We start from the raw sequence: 14,023 nt of genomic DNA, 5'->3' as shown, positions 1-14,023 counted from the left end.
AACTGCTTTATACATGCCAATAAAATGTCAGGTATGGCTAAAATAAGATAGGACAGATAGAGGAAATAGTCCTATTTTCAAATTGCACACCTGTTTTAATTGGAGAAGGAAAGGACTTTTCAATTATTTAAAGAAAACCTCTGAAAATAGGGATTCACAGCATGGTAGTCATTGAGTATAAATTCTCAAAAAGCCACAGCTCATTCTCACCACCAAGCCTTCTAAAAGCAAAGTGCAAGTAAATGTAACTATAACATATTTCTAGAGCAATTTCCTAGAGGCAGTGGGATATGAGTCTGGGGGGTTTCACTGTTAGTTCTTTTACTTAGTTTGTGACCACTTAATATTAGTTTTATTTTTTAAAGAAGGGATAAATAATAAATTCTGATGGGTCATGAGAATTATATGCATACAATAACAAGACAAGAACAGAAAACCAAACACTGCATGTTCACACTTATAAGTGGGAGCTGAACAGTGAGAACATATGGACACAGGGAGGGGAACAATACACACTGGGGCCTGTAGGGGGATGTAGGCAGAGGGAGAGCATCAGGATAAATAGTTAATACTGCTGGGCTTAATACCTAGGTGATGGGTTGATAGGTACAGCAAACCACCACGGCACACGTTTACTTATGTAACAAACTTGCAGGTGTCCTGCATGTGTATCCTGGAACTTAAAATAAAATAATCTCTCTCTATATATAAAATAAGTTAAATGAGAAAAAAATACATAAAGTATATCTAATGCTTAACATCATAAATAACAGCAAATATTTAGGATTGCCAGATTTCCTGAACTTAAAGTAATCACAAGTATTTCTGGATTCCTAGAATATTCCAGGGAAAAGCTAAATACTCCAAGTCACCATCTACTGCACCTCTGGCCCCAAATGTTTCTGTCCATATTGGATGAGTTCCAAAACGAATTTCAGTATGAGAGGTAGCATGATGCAATAGTTAGGAACCTGATAGTATAGGTCCTAAACCTGAACTTGCCACTAAATAGTGTGTGAGTTGGATCAATATTTACCCTCATGACTAGTTTCCTCATCTACTTCCCCCATTTGAGGATTGTGAAGATTCACTAAGTAAATATGTGCTGCTGATGTTTAGGACAGTGCCAAGCTCATTGTAAGAGCAATACAATGTTTGCTGTTACTTGCAGTTTTTACCAAAATTGAACCATGCTATTATTGTTGCAGTGCCTCACTATGGAAGGAGAAAAAAACATTTTTTTTCTGCCTCTACCACATATACTGTGAGCATTACTCTAACATCCTGATCCCCAAATAGAGTACATCGTCCTTTTAAGGATACAGAGAGGACTTTTGCGTGACAGTCCATCTCCAAGTAACTTCATGCATCCCCTTTCTCCCGAGGAATTAGACACGAATCAGCAGGGTCAGTCTTTCCCTTTAAGTAGTGTGTAAGGGACAAACTCAGCTGCCTGTTTGTCTCTATCCCAAATGGTATGGGAACTGGGGATGTGGTTTTTTTTTTTTTTAAGACTAGGTCTGGTTTTGTTGCTCAAGATGGAGTGCAGTGGCACAATCTCTGCTCACTGCAACCTCTGCTGCTTGTTTTCAAGTCATCCTCCTACCTCAGCCTCCTGAATAGCTGGGACTACAGGTGCGCATCATCACGCTGGGCTATTTTTTTTTTTTAATTTTTTTGTTGAGATGGGGTTTTGCCATGTTGTCCAGGCTGGTCTCGATTCCTGGGCTCAAGCGATCCACCCATCTCAGCCTCCCAAAGTGTTGGGATTACAGGCATGAGCCACAGTGCCCAGCCACATCTTTCATGATAACTATAAAATGTGTACAAGCATGACATATCAAGCATTGGGAAAAAATATTAATTTATGACAACCTTCCAGACTCCCTGCCAGAATATTGCCCATACTTAGTGAGCATGGTTTCTAGATATTGGGAACATAATTATACAAAAAATTATTCCTTGTTTATAGGAAATGCAAATATAGCTGAGCATCTTTCTGTTCACTAAATCTGTCAATCCTTTTGGGAGAGTGAGAGATGCAGTTTTATAGGATCACTCAGCCATAGAAGTTTAACTGAATATAAATATACCTTGTGAAATGGGCTCTTCAAGAACTTCAGTGTCCCCAGGTAAACTATGCTGGATTCCTATTGTATTAGCTTTTGCCAAAAGGATATAAAGTGAGCTTGAAATGTTCTTAAATTTGGCAAACTCAACTTTTGGAGGCTTTTTAGGTGTCTATAAAAGAAGAAAAATTCTTTTAATAGAATCTTTAAGTTTCACCAAAATCTGTCTTGCAAATGCCGCCATTAGCAGCAAAAGCTCTGTTCCCCTTCAGGTGATTAATATCACATTCCCTTTTACTCCTTCACGCGCTCATTCAACACAGGACTTGAATTTTATTTATGACTTCTTGCTTTTTTAATAGTGATGCAGAATATCTAGTTAAGAAAAAAGAATCAAATAAGAAAACCAAAAAACTTTTTCTCCAGCCTGTCGACAGAGCGAGATTCTGTCAAAAAAAAAAAAAAAAAAAAAAAAAAAGAAAAAAAAAAAAAGGAGAAGAAGGAGAAAATAGATCTGGGTGGAGAGCTAGTAATCTCTGTCCCATAATCTTAGGTCTCTGACAGTACCAGTTGCCACAGCCTGTACCTTCAGGGAGCCGCCCAGTGGATTAGTTTTACCATTTCCTCTCAATTCTCAAACATCACACAAAATATAAGGAATATATCCATATATTTCTTTAATTCATAGTGTCACTCTTATTCTCAGAATACTGGTTCTTTTGCTACCATTGGCCATTTACTTACTTCTGTTTTCTCTTCCAACAATTCCCACCAAGCCAGGCACAGTAATTATCAATACATATTTTTTTGTTGTTGAAATAGAGAGAATCTACCTTATGTGATTCCAGTCCCACTATAAACATATATTCTTTTATCTGTCATTTATTTGCTTTAACTGGAAAGTGGCATTTTCTTGAAGAGACTAATTCTTTGTGGCTCCTTTGAATGGGAGCTACTTATTCTCCATGTTGCAGGTTGGACAGGACAAGGAAGTGTTGTGCTTATTTAATTGTTTCCACTTTGCCTTAGTGAAAATATGGCAGGAGATTTGTGATGGCTCCTTCAAGTCTCATGCCATCTGTGTGTATCTCTATGAATCATCACTGTCATCTTTTGAACTCAGCATGCCCATATTAACTTAGGAATTTAGCACCTTGTTGATATTCCTTTTCTATTGCTTACCCATGTTTCTTTGCTTTTCATGTTGTGACTGCAAAACAATGGTGTATTTCTTTTAATACACTAAATTATAGTGGCAAGGGGTTCCACCAGCCTGATGGGAAAAATTATCCTGTCATGTTGTCCCACTGTCTATTACTGTGAGTTTCCTAGGCTTTCTCACTTCCATATTGGAAATAATCTCCCACTGGAAATAATGATGGAAATAAAAACTCATCATTCTAGCTTCCCTGACAGCCTACTAGGATGCCGCTGCTACTGTTAGCTCTAGAGAGATAGCCTCTCCTTTGGACACAGATGTCCTCTGCTAAAGATAGCTGCCGACACACATCTGAGGGGGTACCTGATACTCTGATAATGGCGAATTAGGCCCAAGCACCAGACATTCCTACTAATTTTTCCTGCAGTATGACATATAACCAACCTGCAACTTTTAAACAAGACTTTATTAAAGGTTTAAGAATGTTGAAAGGGTAGTATACACAGAAAATAGGTACAATTTACATAACCATTCTGAGGGTCTTGTAAAAGATGGATGACCTGCTTAGCTACATTCCCGTGGTGCATCTCCACTGAATTGCTTGTGATCTGTTGAAAATGAATTGGCCATATATGTTCTAATGTATCTCTGGACTCTGTTCTATATAGTTGATCTATTTGTCTGTTTTTACACTAATACCAAACTTTCTTGATTACTATAGCTTTAAAATAAATCTGAAAATCAGGTAGTAAAAGTCCTCTCTATTGGTGATGAATTTTTTCTGCTTTGGTATGTTGGGAAAAAATCTTTAACTCATCTTTATTCTTGAAAGATATTTTTTACTGTGAACACAATTCTGTTTTCAGATTTTTTCCTTCATTCATTATGTTAAAGGTCTAGCTCCATTATCTTTTTGGCTTGTATGGTTTGACATGCTAAGTCTGCTTATCTGTGGTCTCTCTACATAATATATGTTTCTTTCCCTGGCTACTTTTTTTTTTTTTTTTTTTTTTTTTGAGACAGAATCTCACTCTGTCACCCAGGCTGGAGTGCAGTGGTGAGATCTCGGCTCACTGCAACCTCTGCCTCCTGGGTTCAAGCGATTCTCCTGCCTTAGCCTTCTGAGGAGCTGGGATTACAGGTGCGCACCACTATGCCCGGCTAATTTTTGTATTTTTGGTAATGATGGGGTTTCACCATGTTGGTCAGGCAGGCCTTGAACTCCTGACCTCGTGATCTGCCCACCTTGGCCTCCCAAAGTGCTAGGATTACAGGCGTGAGCCACTGCTCCTGGCCTTCTCTGGCTGCTTTTAAGAAATTCTATTTTCAGTGATTTTAAGCAATTTTATTATTATGTCCCTTAATGTAGTTTTATTTATGTTTCTTGTTCTTGGGGATCAATGAGATTGTTGGGTCTGTGGAATTTCCATAAATTAAAAAAAATTGGCCATTATTTTTTCAACGACGTTCCTTCCCCTTTCCTTTTCAGCAACTCCAATTACATGTATTTTAGCCACTTGAAGTTGTTTCACAGTTCACTGATGATCTGTTCTTTTTTTTTTTCTTTCAGTCTTCTTTCTTTCTGTGTTTCACTTTGGACAGGTCTATTTTTAGGTCTTTAAGTTCACTGGTTCTTTTCTTTGGTTATGCCTAATTTGATTATATATATACTAGATATATATAATATATACTGTTAGTATATTTTTCATATGAGACATAGTAGCTTCCGTATCTAGAAGTTTGAGTCTCTTATATCTCCATGGCTCTTCCTGACATGGCCAATCTCTCCAACAGGTTTTTGAACATATGAAATATAGTTATAATAATTGTTTAATGTTGTTTACTATTTCTATCATCTATGTCAATTCTGGATCAATTTCAATTATGTATTTGTCTCCTGATTTTGGGGTTTATTTTCCAGCTTCTTTGAATGCTTGGTAATTTTGTTATTGGATGCCTAGTATTGTGAATTTTACCTTGTAGGTTATTGCATATTTTTATATTTCTGAAAATATTCTTGAGATGTGTTCTTCCATTTCATGAAGTTACTTGGTAAGAGATTATATCTTTTGGGTATTCTTTTAATATTTGTTAGATCAGATCAGAGCACTGTTTATTCTAGAGCTAAAGTTTTCCCACGGAGGCCAAATTGCTTTAGAAAATCCTAGCCAATGTCCCATGATTTATGAAGTTTTCCACTATGGTTCTTGAGAAGGACTATTCTGTGCCATGTATGCGTTCTGGGTATTGGTTTCTCTACATTTTTAGCATGGTTCTCCTCCTGGCCTTGAGTTCTTTGCTCATATGCGTATTCTGATTAATACTCAGCTGAAGACTGGAGGAGGGGCCCTTTAAAAAGGTATTTAGAACTGCTCTGTGCAGCTGTGTCCTCTCTGGTAATCTCTCTTAAAAATACTAGCTGCCTTAACCTCTCAATACTCCCAGACCAACTAAATTTAGAGATACCACCAGTCTCCACTTGAATTCTTTATTTGATGAAGCTTAGTAAGTCCCTAAGAAGTAACCTGGGGGCAATCATAGAGCTCATATAATTTCCCTTCTCTCTTTTTTCTCTCGCTTAGGGGTCTCTGTCCTTTGTTGCCTCATATCCATTGTCTTGAAAATAATTGTTTCACATATTTTGTCTGTTTTTTTTTTTTTCAGTTAAGGATGAAGAATAAATCCAGTTTTGTTATTCCATCTTGGCTAAAAGTAGAAATCAAGCCTTCTTTCTAAACTCAATCAAGTCTTCTTCAAAATTATTCTTACTAAAATGACTTACAAAGTCCACTTATTCATGCTGGAAAAAATTCACCCTTAGCCATAATGGAGTGGCCTTGCTTTTAAATTCCCAAGAGAAAAATTTTAAAAAATTAAATTTAACTAGGAAATAATGATCAAAATAGTAAAAATTCTAGATTTTTTAGGCTCAGCCTTAATGAACACCTTTAACCAGTCTCGTCTTCATTGGCTGCCAAAAGTTCAATTCAGTTATCTTTCCAAGTCTTTCGTCTAGCTTGACTCCTGGTAAAGACCGGGCCTACAGATAAGGGGGTTTTGAAGGTGTTTGTTCCTAATTTCTAATGAGAACCTGCACAAACAACAGTGAATTCAGAATATTTAAGAATACGTAGTAGTACCGAAAAAGGCAGTCTAAATTCGTAGCAAAACACACGTATTTTTCTAAAGGAAACAATCTGTAGAGCTGAAACTTTTCTCTAAACCACATTTTATAGTGTTCTGTGAAAGAGCTTTGTTCCTTGAAGCCCACTGATATAGTTTCCCCAGATTTAAGAATTCTGCATCAAAGTAAATTCAAACCTTAATTCTTAAGGAGTAAATTTGTAACTTTCAGTTTTCAGTGTTCCCTCATGGAGGATTTCATTCAGATCCAATTTGTTATATCCTCATAATCCTGCCTTTATCCTAGGTTACTTAATATCTGCATAGACCACCCACATCTCAGCTTAGCTGTCAGCCTTCCTTGACCATCTTTCCATTTCACACAAATCATCTCTTTTTCTAACATTAACGTTTTCCAAGTCTTTCTGTCCTAAATTCCTTTACCAAATTCTCACTCCCTGCCCCAACAGATGACCCTGCTTTCTTCTTAAACTGATAGCAACTGAATCCACTCAACTTCCAACTACAAAGTAAACTGTCTTCTTATCTCCCATCTTTCCTTCTTTCTTTCTTTTCTGTCTGAGAGAAGTAGATGTTCTTCACATCTAAGGCAAATTCCTTCATATAACTGTGGATTCTATCTTCTGCCACCACTACATGAACTTTACTCCGTCAATTATCAACAACCTTCTTGATTCACATCTTTCTTCAAATGGTTATTGGAATTAAATATTACCTGTTGAGAGGAATGGTTGCCAAAGCTGTAAGTTTGTACTATTTGTACTATTTTGAGTCATGTCAGAATGACCCAGGGCAAAGTAACTTAGAAATAAACACCAAATGGACGCTTTTGTTTCTGACTTTGTTTCTGTTGTCACATATAGTAGACTCTAAGTAATTTAGAGGAAAGATAATTTAAAGGACTCTATGGGAGAAATGAGACAGTAATAATAATGACTGCCATTTGTTGAATGACTGCTTGGACCAGATCTTGTAGTACGTGCTTCACATATATTCCTTCCATTAATCCTCAGATATTTTTGGTTATAAGTAATGTAATAAGTATGCCACTAGTAAATATGATGAAAATGAGGCTCATAGAAGTTAAACAATTTATCTAGGTTACTGAGGATTTAGTAAAATTATAGACAAGAGTATCCCAACAGGTAGCTTGTTTGGAAAGTGTTGTCAATAACAACAAAGAAGGAGGAATAAGAAAGTTAGGAGGTAAAACAGGAAAGAGAGAAAGGCAATATAAGACATATTATCAAGTTGGCCACCATTGTGGGTAACTGGACTGGATCTCATTGGGACCTTTTGAAAAAGCCTAATGAAGGGTGTCACAAAACTGTTCTCCCAAGGGATGAAAGAGGAAAGCATTTAATTATCTGTTCTTGTCTCTTAGTGGTCAAGGGTGGCCCCACAGGTCTAAACTCTCCTGCACCCTGGATTTATGTTCAAAAGAGAAACCTTAGGACAGGAAGTCAAAGGCAAGTATTGTACAGTTGCATCTGCAAGAAGCCATCTGAAGCCTGCATGGAACTGTATGCAGAGCTGGAGTAAGAGGTAGAGCTGGAGGATCTGAAGTGACACTATCAGAGTTGTTCAAGACAATCCAGTTTTGTTTCATGTATTTCTGCCATGCCTTCTATTTAAGTCCATATTATAGAGTCCCTTTCAAGGTGGTGGCCAGCTGCAATCACTGCAAGGGCTAAATACAAGTCTGCTTCAGCTGGTTTCAAGGCTATAACTGCTATTCATTATTTCCTTTCTCTCTCCCCATACCAAATTTTCCTCATTTTTGGCCAGCACTTAAGCTGCCAAACAGATGTTCTGGTATTCAAAGCTCTCTTTGAGCTAGTGGGTTCTTATTCCTGAGAGTTCTGAGCCCTTACTTCCTTTGGCCTTTTTGGGTAGTGATTATAACCAGCATTTGTCCATCATTATTGTTCTGCGTGGATGCACCAAGGAATGATTCAGTGAATTTACAATGTTTGAAATTTACTTCTTTCTGACTCCATCATTTTGTAGCCTACATAGTATCTCATAGAAATTAGAGCTAATCACTCCTACCAGTGGAGTGCTCTTTTTGTTGCCTGATGTTCTACTGGCATGAGGAATCAGGGTTACTGAAAGGTAGTTGCATATAGATTCAAGTGGAAATATTTTTGAGTAACCTGGGAGAAGTGTTTCTCTCCCTCCATCTCCAATCCACAGTCTTACTCTCTTTCTGCTGTATTTGAATGTGTACCCCAAAATTCATATGTTAGAAACTTAATCCCCAGTGCAACAGTGTTGGGAGGTGGGACTTTTAAGAAGTGATTAGGTAATGAATTATTGCCCTTATCCTGGGAGTGGGTTCCTGGTAAAAAGATAAATTTGTACCCCTTCCTACTGTCTCTCTTGTATGCTCTTTTGCCTTTTGCCATGGGATGACACAGCAAGAAGGCCAAAGCCAGATGCTAGGAATTCCCTCAGTCTTGGGCTTCCCAGCTTCCAGAAAAATGGATCAATAAATTTATGTTCATTATACATTACCTAGTCTCAATTATTCTGTTATAGCAGCACAGAATGAATGAAGACACTCTCCCTTACCTTCCCACTTTCCCGTGAAACCCCAACAGGCATCAAGGCCTCTAATATGGCAAAGCCTAAGAGCAAAAGATTGAGAAATACAACTTCTTCAACTGTGTCATTAGGAATTATATTTAGAGGAGTCAATTCTTTTCCTGCCCATTGTTTCATAGACTGATGCAATTTCGCATTTGGGAACACTGCCTTATATATTAACAGTTGGGTGGCTGAACACCACCCAACAGGGGTGCCCAATCCTGCAGGGTGCTGTCCCTAATCTAGAGCTGTAACTAAGCCTTTTATATGCTCTACCACTGTTTTATTTCACTGGCTTCTTCTGGATGATGAAGTATATGTTAAGACAAGTGGATATCATAATCCTGTGCCATTTTTTCATACTTTCTTTGCTCTAAATGGGTCTCTAGGTCTGAGGCAATTTTGTGCAGTTTCCCATGCCAATGGATTTAGCATTCTCTAAGTCTTTGATTAGCAGTGCTGATAAAGGTAAACCCACATCTGTAATATGTACAATTTTCATAAAGGACATAAAAGACTGGGTCCTCCAGGAAGGAAGGAGTCTAATGTAATTAGTGACCAAAAGATCTTAACATTCCCCTCTGCTTGAGTAACTTTACACAGGCTTCTCCTGACTCTTGGTTTTTGAACTCTATTCTTAGAGCCTTTACCTTAGAGAACTGGTAATTGTAATTTCTCTGCCCCTTTGAGATGTAAATCTTTTAAAAAGATTTCTGTTAGTTTTGCAACCAGGAATGTCCTTCTCAAAGACCTGGGTGCCATCCCTTTGAGAGCTAATCATAAATGATAGCACCTATTTCCCAGTCTCTATGGAAAAATAAGAACGTAACTTTGATGGGCACCAGTCAGCAAATACAGATGGCCTAATCACAGAGAAAACTCAGAAATGACTCAATATGCTCCACACACCTCACTAACCAACATCCTTTCTGACATCCTCCAGTACTTTTCCACTAGCTCACCCCAGCACTTAAAAACCCTCCTGCCCTTTGTTTTAGGGAAGTTGAGTTCAGACTGTTTTCTGTTCTCTCTCTCCTGCTGTGATTGCCTTGAATAAACTCTTCCTTACCTGTTTAACATTGTCAAGGACGATTTTTGCTTTGACATCAGCCTGCCATCAAGTGGCTGACTGGCCTTCTTGATGATAATGGCATACTAAGGCTAAGCAATGATGTCTGATGCTGGCCTGCCAGACCGTCAGCAGTGGCACTAATTACAGCAGTCTTAGTGACAGGGAGTACATGCTGTTGGACCCGTAAATAGCCTCTGTTCCTGTGTGTATATAAGTATACATACTCACCCCATAAATATATATGCATACATTTGATTTTTTCTGGATCTGTTCAGAATAAGTTCTGTACATCATGACCTTTTTCTCCTAGATACTCTAATTTTCATTCCCTAAAATAAGGATATTCTTTTCCATAACCAAATTACAGTTATTATCTTCAATAAATTTAACATTGATACAATATATTTTCTAATCTATTATTCATATTCTAATTTAGTCAATTGACACAATAGTGCCATTTATAGTGCTTTTCCCCTGCAAGATTTTAATTTAGATCAGATATTGAAGTTAGTTGCCATGCCTCTTTAGTCTCCTTTAAGAAGTATTTTTCAAAAGCAAAGGAGAAATAAAATCCTCTACAGACAAGCAAGTGCTGAGAGATTTTGTCACCACCAGGCCTGCCTTACAAGAGCTCCTGAAGGAAGCACTAAGCATGGAAAGGAAAAACCAGTACTAGCCACTGCAAAAACATATCAAATTGTAAAGACCATCAACGCTATGAAGCAACTGCATCAACTAATGAGCAAAATAGCCAGCTAGCGTCATAATGACAGGATCAAATTCACACATAACAATATTAACCTTAAATGTAAATGGGCTAAATTCTCCAATTAAAAGACACAGGCTGGCAAATTGGATAAAGAGTCAAGACCCATCGGTGTACTGTAATTAGGAGACCCATCTCAAGTGCAAAGACACACATAGGCTCAAAGAAAAGGGATAGAGGAATATTTACCAAACAAATGGAAAGCAAAAAAAAAAAATAAAAATAAAAAAAATTAAGGGTTGCAATCCTAGTCTCTGATAAAAAGACTTTAAACCAACAAACATCAAAAAAGACAAAAAGGGCATTACATAATGGTAAAGGGATCAATGCAAGAAGAAGAGCTAACTACCCTAAATATATATGCACCCAATGCAAGAGCACCCAGATTTATAAAGCAAGTTCTTAGAGACCTACAAAGAGACTTGACTCCCACACAATAATAGTGGGAGACTTTAACATCCCACTGTCAATATTAGACAGATCAATGAGAAAGAAAATTAACAAGGATATTCAGGACTTGAAATCAGCTCTGGACCAAGCAGATGTAATAGTCACCTACAGAACCCCCCACCCCAAATCAACAGAATATACATTCTTCTCAGCACCACATCGCAATTATTCTAAAATTGACCACATGATTGGAAGTAAAACACTCCTCAGCAAATGCAAAAGAACAAGAATCATAAGAAGCAGTCTTTCAGACCACAGTGCCATCAAATTAGAACTCAGAATTAAGAAACTCACTCAAAATCACACAACTACATAGAAACTGAACAACCTGCTCCTGAATGACTACTGGGTAAATAACAAAATTAAGGCAGAAATAAATAAGTTTTTTGAAACCAATAAGAACAAAGACACAATGTACCAGAATCTCTGGGAAACAGCTAAAGCAGTGTTTAGAGGGAAATTTATAGCACTAAATGTCCAAAGGAGAAAGTAGAAAAGATCTAATCGACACCCTAACATCACAATTAAAAGAACTAGAGAATCAAGAGTAAACACATTCAAAAGCTAGCAGAAGATAAGAAATAACTAAGATCAGAGCAGAACCGAAGGAGATAGAGACACAAAAAAGCCCTTCAAAAAAATCAATGAATCCAGGAGCTGGTTTTTTGAAAAGGTTAACAAAATAGATAAACCACTAGCCAGACTAATAAAGAAGAAAAGAGAGAAGAATCAAACAGACACAATAAAAAATGATAAAGGGGATATCACCACTGATCCCACAGAAATACAGACTACCATCAGAGAATACTATAAACACCTCTACACAAATAAACTAGAAAATCTAGAAGAAATTGATAAATTCCTGGACACATACACCCTCCCAAGAGTAAACCAGGAAAAAGTCAAATCCCTTACTAGACCAATAACAAGTTCTGAAATTGAGGCAGTAATTAATAGCCTACCAACAAAAAGCCCAGGACCAGATGGATTCACAGCCAAATTCTACCAGAGGTAAAAAAAGGAGCTGGTACTATTACTTCTGAAACTATTCCAAACAATAGAAAAAGAGGGACTCCTCCCTAATCCATTTTAGAGGCCAAGATCATCCTGATACCAAAACCCAGCAGAGACACAACAAAAAAAGAAAATTTCAGGCCAATATCCCTGATGAACATTGATGCAAAAATCATCAATAAAATACTGGCAAACTGAATCCAGCAGCACATAAAAAAGCTTATTCACCATGATCAAGTCGGCTTTATCCCTGGGGTGCAAGGCTGGTTCAACATACAGACATCAATAAACATAATCTGTTACATAAACAGAACCAATGGCAAAAACCACATGATTATCTCAATAGATGCAGAAATGGCCTTTGATAAAATTCAACACCCCCTCATGCTAAAAACTCTCGATAAACTAGGTATTGATGGAACGTATCTCAAAATAATAAGAGCTATTTATGACAAACTCGCAGCCAATATCCTATTGAATGGGCAAAAGCTGGAAGCATTGCCTTTGAAAACCAGCACAAGACAAGGATGCCATCTCTCACCACTCTTATTCAACATAGTATTGGAAGTTCTGGCCAGGGCAATCAGGCAAGAGAAAGAAATAGATATTCAAGTAGGAAGAGAGGAAGTCAAATTATCTCTGTTTGCCCTTCACATGATTGTACATTTAGAAAACCCCATCTTCTCAGCTCAAAATCTCCTTAAGTTGATAAGCAACTTCAGCAAAGTCTCAGGATAGAAAATCAATGTGCAAAAAATCACAAGTCTTCCTACACACCAATAATAGACAAACAGAGAGCCAAATCATGAGTGAACTCCCATTCATAATGGCTACAAAGAGAATAAAATACCTAGGAATAAAACTTATAAGTGATGTGAAGTACCTCTTCAAGGAGAACTATAAACCACTGTTCAAGGAAATCAAAGAGGGCACAAACAAATGGGAAAACATTCCATGCTCATGGATAGGAAAAATCGATATCGTGAAATGGCCATATTGCCTAAAGTAATTTATAGATTCAATGCTATCCCCATCAATCTACCATTTACATTCTTCACAGAATTAGAAAAACTGCTTTAAATTTTATATGGAACCAAAAAAGAGCCCCTATAACCAAGACAATCCTAAGACAATCCTAAGCAAAAAGAACACGCTACCTGACTTCAAACCTTACTACAAGGCTACAGTAACTAAAACAACATGATACTGGTACCAAAACAGTTATATATAGACCAATGGAACAGAACAGAGGCCTCAGAAATAATGCCACACATCTACAGCCATCTGATCTTTGACAACCCTGACAAAAAAAAGCAATGGGAAAAGGATTCCCTATTTAATAAATGGTGTTGGGAAAACTGGCTAGCCATATGCAGAAAACTGAAATTGGACCCCTTCCTTACACCTTATACAAAAATTAATTCAAGATGGATTAAAGACTTAAATATAAGACCTAAAACCATATAAACCCTAGAAGAAAACCTAGGCATTACCATTCAGGACATAGGCATGGGCAAAGACTTCATGACTAAAACACCAAAAGCAATGGCAACAAAAGCCAAAATTGACAAATGGGATTTAATTAAACTAAAGAGCTTCTGTGCAGCAAAAGAAACTATCATCAGGGTGAACAGGCAATCTACAGAATGGGAGAAAATTTTTGCAATCTATCTATCTGACAGAGGGCTAATATCCAGAATCTCCAAGGAACTTAAACAAATTTATGAGAAAAAGACAAACAACTCCATCAAAAAGTGGGC

This window comes from Gorilla gorilla, chromosome 5 (assembly GCF_029281585.2).
Source record: "Gorilla gorilla gorilla isolate KB3781 chromosome 5, NHGRI_mGorGor1-v2.1_pri, whole genome shotgun sequence".
NCBI lineage: Eukaryota > Metazoa > Chordata > Mammalia > Primates > Hominidae > Gorilla > Gorilla gorilla.
This window is presented reverse-complemented; position numbering follows the sequence as displayed.